Source organism: Hyperolius riggenbachi, unplaced genomic scaffold, assembly GCF_040937935.1.
Source record: "Hyperolius riggenbachi isolate aHypRig1 unplaced genomic scaffold, aHypRig1.pri scaffold_181, whole genome shotgun sequence".
NCBI classification, from domain to species: domain Eukaryota; kingdom Metazoa; phylum Chordata; class Amphibia; order Anura; family Hyperoliidae; genus Hyperolius; species Hyperolius riggenbachi.
In genome coordinates, this window is record NW_027152392.1 from 220,257 (window position 1) to 232,912 (window position 12,656).

At 43.3% G+C, this 12,656-nt stretch overlaps 1 protein-coding gene across 1 annotated transcript in view; it reads left to right on the forward strand.

Annotated features, from left to right (window-relative positions):
• Positions 1 to 11,648: 11,648 nt before the first annotated feature.
• LOC137543717 (transmembrane protease serine 11D-like) overlaps positions 11,649 to 12,656 on the forward strand; it is a gene marked incomplete at its 3' end in the record, with an annotated part of 48,254 nt that continues 47,246 nt past the window's right edge. The window contains exon 1 of the mRNA XM_068264841.1: positions 11,649 to 11,701. The remainder of the gene's footprint in view (positions 11,702 to 12,656) is intronic.

Sequence of the window (12,656 nt, forward strand, 5' to 3'; positions counted from 1 at the left end):
TCGGGGTTGCGGCCATTACGTCACTGCTGCATTGCGGTGGTGTGAAAGGCCCCATAGATGCTCACTGGCGTAGCTTTGGCCTGCGGTAAGAACAGGCCAACGCACGCATTGTGCCAGTGTAAAAGGGGCCTCAAAGGTCAGGAATTTTCCCAACATTGGCATATACCATAGTCTGCTCTGATAAGAAAGGCAACCCCACATAGATACAGACACACATATACTTTAGGCACAAACTTGCCTTTAAATGCAAACTTGTCGCCACCTTCCTGCTCCCAAGTGCTTCATAGCAGGGCCGGATTACCGACCAGGCAACAAAAGCAGTCGCTTGGGGCCCCCATTTAGAGTCAAAGGGGTCCCATCAGCACATAAACCAGCCCTCGCCATCCTGTCAGCGGTGGCTGGATGGTATAATGGTTAAAGGCACTCTGAGCAGTGCAGTAACTATGGAAAGATGCATATCATTTTAAAGCTCTCTTTCTCCTCTTTCCAATGATATATAAACCACCGCCCTATGCCTTTTAGTTTTCGCTATTTTCACGATTGAAATCGCGGCCACGGCAATTTCAATCGTGAAAATAGCAAAAAGTAAAAGGCGTAGGGTGGCAGTTTATCTATCATTGGAAAGAGGAGGGAGAAAGAGAGCTTCAAAATGATATGCATCTTTCCATAGTTACTTGTATTACACAGGGTGACTTTTCTCCAACGTCGGCAGCTCGATTCAGCACAATGCAATGAAATATAAGGAAGCCATGGGAATATAATTACAAACATCATGCTGGTAGGTGTGAGGATGTAATTAATTAGTTGTGGGTATGCTTAAAGGCATACCCACAGGCACTGCTCGGAGTCCTTTTAAGGGCTCTGCCTCTGACACAGGAGACCAGGGTTCGAATCTCGGCTCTGCCTGTTCAGTAAGCCAGCACCTATTCAGTAGGAGACCTTAGGCAAGTCTCTCTAACACTGCTATTGCCTGTAGGGCGCGTCCTAGTGGCTGCAGCTCTGGCGCTTTGAGTCCGCCAGGAGAAAAGCGTGATATAAATGTTATTTGTTTTGTCTTGTCAAATGATGCCGTGCGCTGCTGATTGTCTTCAGAGCCAGGCTCTCCTCCTAGGTCCTCCTCCTGCTACTGTGCGCTCTGCCACTGCCCACTCCTCCCTCCCTTCCCACAGAGAACCACAGCTGCAGCAAGAATGATAGCAGCAGATGGCAAACGCTCACTCACCTATCCATGATCCAAACGATAGAGATGCCGTCATCTGAAACCCATCTGTCTCTTCTACAGTGCAGCTGCTCGCTCTGCACTTCCTGATTCTCAGATCAGACAGGAAGTAGGAAGTAGTAATAGTAGTTGTAACAGAGCGGCGGCACTCTAGAGGAGACAGATGGGCTCCGGATGACGGGACCTCTATTGCTTGGATCGCAATAGATAAGTGTGAGTCATCTGGTGCTGTCATTCTCCCCCGCTGCGACTGCCTTCTCTGCTGGACTATCGTATTCACTGGGATGCATGGAGGCTGCATGGTGGCTGTCTAGTTTGGGAGGAAATCGGTTGTTCGGTGGTGGGGGTGGTTATGTAATTCTGTCTGGGGAACGGCTTCCGGTTTGGCGGTGTCCAGAGCTTTCTGCTATTGCCAGGCTGGAGATTCAGGGGGAAAGTGCTGCTGCTGTGAAATCTGGCGCCCTCTTCACAGGGGTGCCCCAGCCCCTGAGTGCAAATCTCCCAGCCATGCATCGTGCACTCACAGAGGAAAGCGGGCTGTTGCCCAAAGCAACCAGTAGCTCGGCTGCCCCGATGTGTGTGCGGCATGTTGCTGCTGTGCAGCTGCATCTTCTGATTCTATTACGACATGATGGGGGGGCCCAAATCAGTTACTTTGCTTAGGGCCCCATTTAGCCTTAATCCGGCTCTGCTTCATAGGCTACAGTATGTCCTCCTTTCTTTTTGTGTGGCCAGACACACTTTAAAGAAACACTGGAGCCAAAAAAATATATGATATAATGATTTGTATGTGTAGTACAGCTAAGAAATAAAACATTTGGAGCAGAGACATAAGTCTAATATTGTTTCCAGTAAAGGAAGAGTTAAGAAACTACAGTTGATATCTATGCAAAAGACCAATTGAGCTCCACGACTTTTAAAGTCACAGAGAGCTCTGTCTTCTTAAAGAGGAACTCCAGTGAAAATAATGTAATAAAAAAAGTGCTTCATTTTTACAATAATTATGTAAAAATGATTTAGTCAATGTTTGCCCATTGTAAAATCTTTTAAATCCTTGATTTACATTCTGACATTTATTACATGGTGACATTTTTACTTTTGGCAGGTGATGTAGCTGATGCATGCTTTTTTGGCAGTTGGAAACAGCTGTAAACAGCTATTTCCCACAATGCAGCAAGGTTCACAGACAGGAAACTGCCATGAGTACGTACTCAGAGTTTCTTGTGGGAGAGGTTTCACCACAATATCAGTCATACAGCGCCCCATGATGGTCTGTTTGTGAAAAGGAATAGATTTCTCATGTAAAAGGGGTATCAGCTACTGATTGGGATAAAGTTCAATTCTTGGTCGGAGTTTCTTTTTAAGCTTATTATCTCAAGTGTCTGTCAATGTATTTTCTTTTTTCTCTGCAGAGAAGGGTTCATAAGCTCACTAGCCTGCTCTGTAAAATCAATTAGAATGCTGAGTAATGTGTAAACTGCAAATATTAGAGAATGATGCAATGTTATAAAAAAAAACCCAGATATAACTAAAAATAAAAATATGAGAATATTTTCTTTGCTACTAATGTTCTAGTAATTATCCGTACTACACAACCAATTCATTATATTTTTTTCCCGCTTCAGTGTCTTTGTCTTCCAGAAGTCCCAGTGCACTTGAGAAGTGGGGAAAGGCCCCATATACCTGGGCCTATAATTTATTTTTCTTTCATCTCTTTTAAGTGGGCTTCTACTCTAACTATCATTGTTTAAGAGTGGCCAGACACTTCTCCTGTCTTCCCTGGAGCTCTGGCATAATTAGCAGTGTGGGAAAGTGGATGGGACACCTCTTCTGTCAGACTACGCCCTGCTCCATTTCCTTGCATATCCTGCAGAAGGTGTGGGAGCAGCCCTCACTTGCAAGGCCATAAGAAGCATCAATTAATCAATTACTTTCACTGCTGTGTTATAGACAGGTGCCAACAATGCCTCCCCCTTAGCATGATTCATCATATACAGTATTCTGTCCCATATTTTTAACATATATAAAAATGGCAACATAATATTGCAAGACCCACAAAGGGGATGCATAAAATGTCTAAGTAAGAAATAAGCAAGAATGGCAGGAAAAGTACGTAAGAGCCTTATTAACTTTCATTGCATGAAAGTCTCAGTACTGCTGCACTGCAAGCATCAAGCTGAATTAAATCATCAGATTCCTGCTTAAAATGACCCTCTCTTTTGATTCCCACAGAGTATTTATAGTATAAAAAATTAACTTTGAGATAAACTAAACTTCGTTGGATTGGCAGAATTCTGGAATGATGGCTTTGATGGCACAAGAAGTTGGAAATGATGGGGACAAACAGTTATTACACAAGAAGGTAATTCTAATATGTTTGTTTCTTTTACTGTATTTCTAAAGCATACTTTTAAAATGTCATTTTTTATAGTAGATATTGACAATGATGCCAACAGATTATACTCTTTGCAGTTCAGTTAAAGCTAGGTACACACGCTACATGACACTCAGCAGAGACAGCTGTTAAAGAGACTCTATGAGAAAAAAAAACCCTCTGGGGGATATTTACCTTGGGAGGGGGAAGCCTCAGGGTCCCAATGAGGCTTCCCCGACCTCTGAAGCTTGAGGGAATCCAGCGCTGGATCGGCAGAAAGTCCCTTGACAAACCCTGACAAGGACTGCGGCTGCGTGGCCAATATTTATCTACCTCAATCCTGCACAGGCGCAGTAGCGGCTCTTCCTTTGGGCAAAGGTAGAAATAGCTGAGCCTGATCGATCGGCTCTACTGCCCAGATGCAAAGGACTCGCGCCTGCACAGTAGAGTGGATTTAATCGGGCTCGGCTACTTTTGCCTTAGCCTGAACGAAAAGCCGCTAGTGTGCCTGCGCAGGATCGCGGTAGGTACATAATTACCTCACCGCTGTTCAGGGGGAGAACTAGGGAAGCCATTAGGATCCCAAGGTAAGTATCCCCTATAGGGTTTTTTTTTTTCATTACAGGTTTTCTTTAAGGGACATTTGTACAGGATCTAGTGTGTGTACAGGCGTCCCCAGAGGTCCTGTAAATTAGCCACAGTGACATCCAACTGACCCCCAGTGCAGTATTCCCCTCCTCACCCTGCCCCCTTGAAACCTTCTCATTGTATGCCATGCCGTTGCCCCATCCCAATCTAAGGGGCATTGCCAAGAGAGACATGAGACCAAACAATGCAGAAGAGCTAAAGGCTGCTATTAATGATGCATCCTGGACTTCCATAACACGCCTTTTCCTAAAACTCCTAGAGAGTGGAATAGGAGGAAAAACCTATGATGTCATCAAGAGTTTATATACTGGGAACCAATGCAGTGTGAAAGTGGATGGGAAGAGAAGTGCGTTCTTCAAGCAGGGTCGAGGAGTCAGGCAGGGCAGCAGTCTGAGCCCAACGCTCTTTAACATATACATTAACCAACTGGTTGCAGCCCTGGAATCCTCCCCAGCACCAGGCCTCCTCCTGCATGACCGTGAGGTGAAGTTCCTGCTGTATGCAGATGACTTTGTGCTGCTTTCCCCAAAAGACAAAGGGCTATAGGGTAGCCTGGCAGTATTGGAGAGTTTCTGCACCACATGGGCACTGCCCATCAACCCAATGAAGACAAAAGTGATGGTGTTCCAGAGTAAGAATGGAAATAAAACCCCCACCTCCTCATTTTATATTAAATGGCTCCCTACTGGTGTCCACCAACAGCTACACCTACATGGGGCTGGAGATCAACTAATCAGGAAACTTTAACCCAGCAGTAAAGGCCCTGAAAGAAAAAGCCTTCAGAACATTTTATGCCATCAGAAGGCAGCTTTACCACCTAAAACCACCAGTGAGAGTCTGGTTAAAGATAATCGACAGCATCATCACCCCAATCCTGCTCTATAGCAGTGAGGTATGGGGCCCAGTCACCTACCCAGACCAATCAAAATGGGACTCCAGCCCAACAGAAATCTTCCATCTAGAGTTCTGCAAGTATCTCCTCCAAGTCCATCGCAGCACTTCGAACTCAGCTTGCCGTGCAGAGCTAGGCAGGCTTCCACTATGGCTTACTATCCAGCAGAGGGCACTCTCATACTGGGCGCATATACAGAGCAGCAACCCCAGCACTTACCACCATAAAGCCTCACTGAGCCAGGGGGGCGAGGCCATACCACGCGCTCTCAAGCAAAGTATCAGCAGCCAGCCCAGCCAAGACCACCAACACAGGCTGACAAAAGCCCAAATAATAGGGACTATAGAAAGCTGCAAGGAACGATACATAGAGGAATGGAGAAGTGACATAAAGAATTCCAAGAAACTCACTGTCTATCAATCACTACAGAGGGAGTACACAATGGCTCCATATCTGGAGAGGCTACATCACCACAAAGACAGACAGGTCTTGAGTTTGTACCGTCTGAGTGCCCACAGCCTGGAGGTAGAGACAGGGCGGCACAGACAGACGTGGAAGCCCCGGGAGGAGAGACTGTGCAGAGAATGTGACCAGGAGGTCTTGGAGGATGAGGCCCACTTCCTGCTACACTGCAGCAAATACGCACCTGTGAGGACCGCCCACTTCCAGAGACTCTCCACCCACATCCAGGATTTTACCTCCACAGATGAGGAGAGGAAATTCTACATCCTACTGGGGGAGGAGGAAACAACCGTGCAAATAGCAGCCCGATATGTCACAGCCTGCCACCAACTGAGAGGAACATGATACCCCATGGACTGTATACCCCCAATTACCTCCCTATGGACCATATATCTCAGCCCCCCATATTGTCCCCTACATCCTCCACACCCGAAGGACTACATACCCCAACCCCCTATACCCTTCCCTTATTCCCACAGCCCCCCATGTTAATGCTTTGTTTTGCTTTGGCAATGCTAAATGTATTTGGTCCTGCCAATAAAGCTTTTTTGGATTGGATTGGCATCCATCCCATGCCACACTGAGGCAGTAATTGATGCAAAAGGGGCCCAAACCAAGTACTAAGTACATATGCATGATTATACTTTTTCAAAGGTCCAACATTTTTTAATTTAAAATCTTTGTTTTATTGATTTCACATAATATTCTAATTTTCTGTGATTTTGATTTGGGGGGTTTCATAAGCTGTAAGCCATAATCATTACAATTATAACAAATAAAGGCTTGAAATATCTTGCGTTGCATTTAATGAGTCTATTTTTTTTAGCTTTCCCTGTATATATCTTCCTATACAGCACATAAACTGCAGAATACCTAGATGTTTTCTCAGTGTTTCCTTCTTTTATCTTTCTCTTTTCTGTAATCACTTCTTTAATCTGCTCCTCATTTGTCCCCTTTCACATATTGCCCTCTATGGGCCTTATTACAATTCCTCTATGATTTTGCATTCAGTCAGGGACAGCATGGACATATAGAGAATCATTTTATGAAAACATGAGAAATGATCTATGTAATTATCCTCAATATTGCCCTCGTACAGAGATTGATGGGAGTGATTCTGATCCATTCTGATCCCAATGGCATACTTTCCTTGCTGTTCATTATTAGCCCTTTTTGCACGAACACGGTGAATCCAGTGCAGGAGACTTGGGCACACAGGGAGTAACTTTGGCGCTGTCAGAAGACGGAGCTGAAGTTACTTTTATAACACAATAATTCGGCTTCCAGCAATAGCTGGAAGCCGAATTATTTCATTCCCCACCATCCATAGCGGCCTGGAGGGGGAATAGTATTTAACACGGCCGGGACTTGTGCAGCAGCAGGATCAGCCATATACCGGCTGTATCCTGCGCACAAGTCTCCTGCGCCGATTCCTCTCGTACGCCTTTTTGCATGTTGTCTACTAAGAGTACACTGAACAGCAATGTTGAACATGGTGGGGTTGCAAGAATGTTCTGTGGATTGATGAGATAATAATAGAACTTTATGATTTAATGAAAGGTGTTACTTAATCACCTAGCGATGTTCTTCCAAGCTCTGTCACCCAAAGGATCGGATGCTGATCCCCGCTGGGAACTGAGCAGCCTGGACACTATACAATTGTGTCATCAGCCTCTGGATGACATTATGTAATTTGCTATCCAGGGGGGGGGGGGGGGAGGAGGGGTGGAAAGAGGATGAGCATGTGCAATGGAGTGTTTTGCGGCGGGCGGGGGAGCGGCAAATACTATGGTATTATATAGATGTTAATTATTCAAGTTACATGATGGAAAGTCTGTATTGCTAAGAGACATATAAAGGAACATAGATTTAGTTATATACAGGGCCAGATTTGTACTTTTTACCGCCCAAGGCCAACTATACCGTCTGTATGGTTGTTAGCTTTGTGTGCCCCAACGAGAATTCAATTTACTTTCCATCATTGGATGTCACAGACAATAACTATTTTAGTAATTTGTGTCTAGATTATTAGTTATGTTTTCCTTAAGAACTTTTATGTTATGTTTGCCATATCATTAATGATGGACCTATTGTGTCGCCATGAGAGCTAGGCTGATGTGTACCTGCAGGATAGAGCTTACAGGCCTTGCAGGGATGACACAAGTACAGGACAGATAGTTCAAAGGATAAAGCTGTCTTTGTAGATAGGGATGGCTGCATAAAACAGCTTTACTGCCCCTCACTGAGCCGCCCCTAAATTTCTGCCTTGCCAGAAATCCGGCCCTGGTTATATACCTTAGGTACAAGTCCCATTACTTTTACTCCAGACTCTTATGAGGGACCTGTCAAATCAAGGTACAAAAAATATATATTGAGGATGATATCTTTATTGCTTTACAAAAGTGTCTTATTTTCTTTAAACAATCAGACATAAAATTATTTAATTGTGCAATGTGTCATACACTTGTGCTTTTCATCATTTTAGATGATTATTCAAGTAAGTGCATAGCTATCAATTGCACACATTTTGCTGCTTTCTCAGAGGTCCAATGTCGACAATTTACAGTTTTCAGCAAAATAAATCTGTTAGCAGAAATATGAGAGTAAAATGTCTGTCCATTAGAACACATAGATAAAAAGCCTATTTGTATATAAAGTACATCTAAAGTGTTCGCTGATATCCCCTGTAGTGTCGCTCAGAATGTCTTGCAATAGTGTTGCAATGATGCATGGGGCTCACGGTGCCCTGGGGTGGTGCACTTTCTTGTGAAACCGGCGTCCCACGTGGAAATGGTCTGTATTGTTAAAATTTCTGGGCATGTTAAACAAGTGCAAAAGTTTCACTTACCTGGGGCTTTTGCCAGCCCCCTGCAATTGCCCTGTGCCCACGCCGTCACTCCTTGATGCTCCGGTCCCCCGCCGTGGCTAAGTTTCATTACCACCGACTTACAAGTAAAAGGCACTGCCCCTCCGCGACCCTGGCCACTCGCGTCCTCGTTCATGCTCCCATCGCGGAGAGCGTCCTGCGCAGGCATAGTATGAGGTTTTCTCATACTGCGCCTGCGCAGGATGTGAGGACATGCACGGCAAGGGTTACACACGCGCAGTGGCCATTGACTGGCATAATCAAAACTGAGACGCGGCAGGAGACTAAAGGATCGTTTCGTGATGGAGCGGGCAAAGGGCGGCTGCAGGGGGCTGGCAGAAGCCCCAGGTAAGTGAATGTCTTTTTTTAAGTTATTTCAGGTTTCCTTTAAAAAATGGCCAACTCCATATTGTTTCTTGTCTTTCCTGCACTTATTCTGCCAGACCGGCATATACAGTACAGTACTTATATTGTAGAATATTTTTATTGTACTAGGCATGAACTATGTATGGCTATTGTTACCCACTATAGTTTGCATTGCACTTTGTGCAGTGCTACAGAAGATAATAGTTACAGTCATGGCCGAAATTGTTGGCACCCCAGAAATTTTTCCAGTATTTTTTTCCAGAAAATTCCACAATTGAACCAATTTTTGGAGTTTTGTGTGACATTATGTCCAATTTGCTTTTTTACTCCCTTTTTTGCTTTGTTCCAATACACACAAAGGGAATAAACATGTGCATAGCAAAACATGTGTTGCTGCAATACTTTTCTGTAAGAAATACTTGATTTTCTGGAAAAACTTCTTGGGTGCCAAAAATTTTGGCCATGACTGTATATACAGGATCTTCTCAAAAAATTAGCATATTGTGATAAAGTTCATTATTTTCTGTAATATACTGATAAACATTAGACTTTCATATATTTTAGATTCAAATACACACAACTGAAGTAGTTCAAGCCTTTTATTGTTTTAATATTGATGATTTTGGCATACAGCTCATGAAAACCCACATTTCCTATCTCAAAAAATAAGCATATTTCATTCAACCAATAAAAGAAAAGTGTTTTTAAAACAAAAAAAGTCAACCTTCAAATAATTATGTTCAGTTATGCACTCAATACTTGGTCGGGAATCCTTTTGCAGAAATGACTGCTTCAATGCGGCGTGGCATGGAGGCAATCAGCCTGTGGCACTGCTCAGGTGTTATGGAGGCCCAGGATGCTTCGATAGCGGCCTTAAAGAGACTCCGTAACAAAAATTGCATCCTGTTTTTTTATCATCCTACAAGTTCCAAAAGCTATTCTAATGTGTTCTGGCTAACTGCAGCACTTTCTACTAACACAGTCTCTGTAATAAATCAATGTATCTTTCCCCTGTCAGACTTGTCGGCCTGTGTCTGGAAGGCTGCCAAGTTCTTCAGTGTTGTGGTTCTGCTATGAACTCCCCTTTATGCACACTGCCTGTGTGTTATTTAGGATTAGAGCAGCTTCTCTCTTCTCTCTCTTATCTTTTACAAGCTGGATAAATCGTCCTCTGAGCTGGCTGGGCTTTCACATACTGAGGAATTACAAACAAGGGCAAAGCTGTTTGCAGGAAGAAAAGAGCAGCCTGAAACTTCAGTGCATGGGGGAAAGAAACACACAAATGATCTCTTGAGATTCAAAAGGAAGGCTATATACAGCCTGCTTGTGTATGGATGTATTTTCTATGTGTGGACATACTGTACATCAACCTACTTCCTGTTTTGGTGGCCATTTTGTTTGTTTACAAACAAACTTTTAAAAACTGTTTTTAACCACTTTTAATGCGGCGAGGAGCGGCGAAATTGTGACAGAGGGTAATAGGAGATGTCCCCTAACGCACTGGTATGTTTACTTTTGAGCGATTTTAACAATACAGATTCTCTTTAAGCTCATCCAGAGTGTTGGGTCTTGCGTCTCTCGACTTTCTCTTCACAATATCCCACAGATTCTCTATGGGGTTCAGGTCAGGAGAGTTGGCAGGCCAATTGAGCACAGAAATACCATGGTCAGTAAACCATTTACCAGTGGTTTTGGCACTGTGAGCAAGTGCCAGGTCGTGCTGAAAAATGAAATCTTCATCTCCATAAAGCTTTTCAGCAGATGGAAACATGAACCCACTTTTGAACCAGAAACAGCGGCAGAAGCGCCTGACCTGGGCTACAGAGAAGCAGCACTGGACTGTTGCTCAGTGGTCCAAAGTACTTTTTTCGGATGAAAGCAACTTTTACATGTCATTCGGAAATCAAGGTGCCAGAGTCTAGAGGAAGACTGCGGAGAGGGAAAGTCCAGTGTCAAGTACCCACAGTCAGTGATGGTCTGGGGTGCCATGTCAGCTGCTGGTGTTGGTCCACTGTGTTTTATCAAGGGCAAGGTCAATGCAGCTAGCTATCAGGAGATTTTGGAGCACTTCATGCTCCCATCTGCTGAAAAGCTTTATGGAGATGAAGATTTCATTTTTCAGCACGACCTGGCACCTGCTCACAGTGCCAAAACCACTGGTGAATGGTTTACTGACCATGGTATTACTGTGCTCAATTGGCCTGCCAACTCTCCTGACCTGAACCCCATAGAGAATCTGTGGGATATTGTGAAGAAAAAGTTGAGAGACGCAAGACCTAACACTTTGGATGAGCTTACGGCCGCTATCGAAGCATCCTGGGCCTCCATAACACCTGAGCAGTGCCACAGGCTGATTGCCTCCATGCCACGCCGCATTGAAGCAGTCATTTCTGCAAAAGGATTCCTGACCAAGTATTGAGTGCATAACTGAACATAATTATTTGAAGGTTGACTTTTTTTGTTTTAAAAACACTTTTCTTTTATTGGTTGGATGAAATATGCTTATTTTTTGAGATAGGAAATGTGGGTTTTCATGAGCTGTATGCCAACATCATCAATATTAAAACAATAAAAGGCTTGAACTACTTCAGTTGTGTGTATTTGAATCTAAAATATATGAAAGTCTAATGTTTATCAGTACATTACAGAAAATAATGAACTTTATCACAATATGCTAATTTTTTGAGAAGATCCTGTATATAAAAAAAATTTGATTTGGAAGGATAAAGTGAATTATCTGGTTACTGTTGCAGTCCAGGAAGACATGCTGTGGTTGCTGCAACAGGTGCTGCTCCTGCTGTATTCAGTGTTTCAGTGGATTCATTCTTCTCCTGTCCATCGCTGGTCTTGTTTTGTGCGTTAGGATCTTCTTGGGTAAGTTGACTTTTTTTTACTTGATACAGTAATATATGTAAAATAATATGTATAATGTTTTTTTTTAAAATAAGAAACCATATGCACAACTATTTCTGAGGATGGGCAAGTCGAGTAGTCATCTGCACGTTTTCCCCATCACTAGGCATGGTCATTAAGATGCTATTTTTTGCAGCTGGTCCATTCAATAGGTCTGATTCCAATCTGCATGATCTTATTTAGAATTGGGTCAACAAACATAAATATAAAGAGGACAGGACCACAAGAAAACAAGCAGGACACAAGGGGGAAGCCAAATTTGGAGATGCAGGAGAAGTGTTGCAGGAACTGATTGTTGTTGGAGGCAGTAAGAGTGCTTAAAGGATACTCGAGGTGACACGTGACATGATGAGATAGACATTTGTATGTACAGTGCCTAGCACACAAATAACTATGCTGTGTTCCTTTTTTTCTTTTTCAGCCTGAAAGAGTTTAACATCAGGTATGTAAGTGGCAGTTCCTGTCCGAGTCAGGACTGAGTCAGACTACAATGTGACCCTTACTGATAAGAAATTACAACTATAAAACACTTTCCTAGCAGAAAATGGCTTCTGAGAGCAGGAAAGAGATAAAAAGTTCAATAGTTCATAGATTTTAGCACTGGAATACTTCAATGTATGTTTCATTGAGCAGAAAAAAATAAACAGGAAAAACTTAAGAAGTAGATTTAATTATAAAATAAAACTGTGGGATATCTTAAAGAGCAACTATTAGCCTGGAATGCCTGAAAAAAACAAAACACATATGCAGGTAGATAATTACTTGCCCTACTTACATAGCAGATGTGTTGTACTGTCCACGTCTAGATTTCAGAGATATGCAAAATAGTAAATGAGGAGAATGCTGTTTGTGGCAGGGGCCATCTTGGTCCCACAGGCTGAAACTTCCCCCCTCCGCATCCCTTCTCCTCCCCACA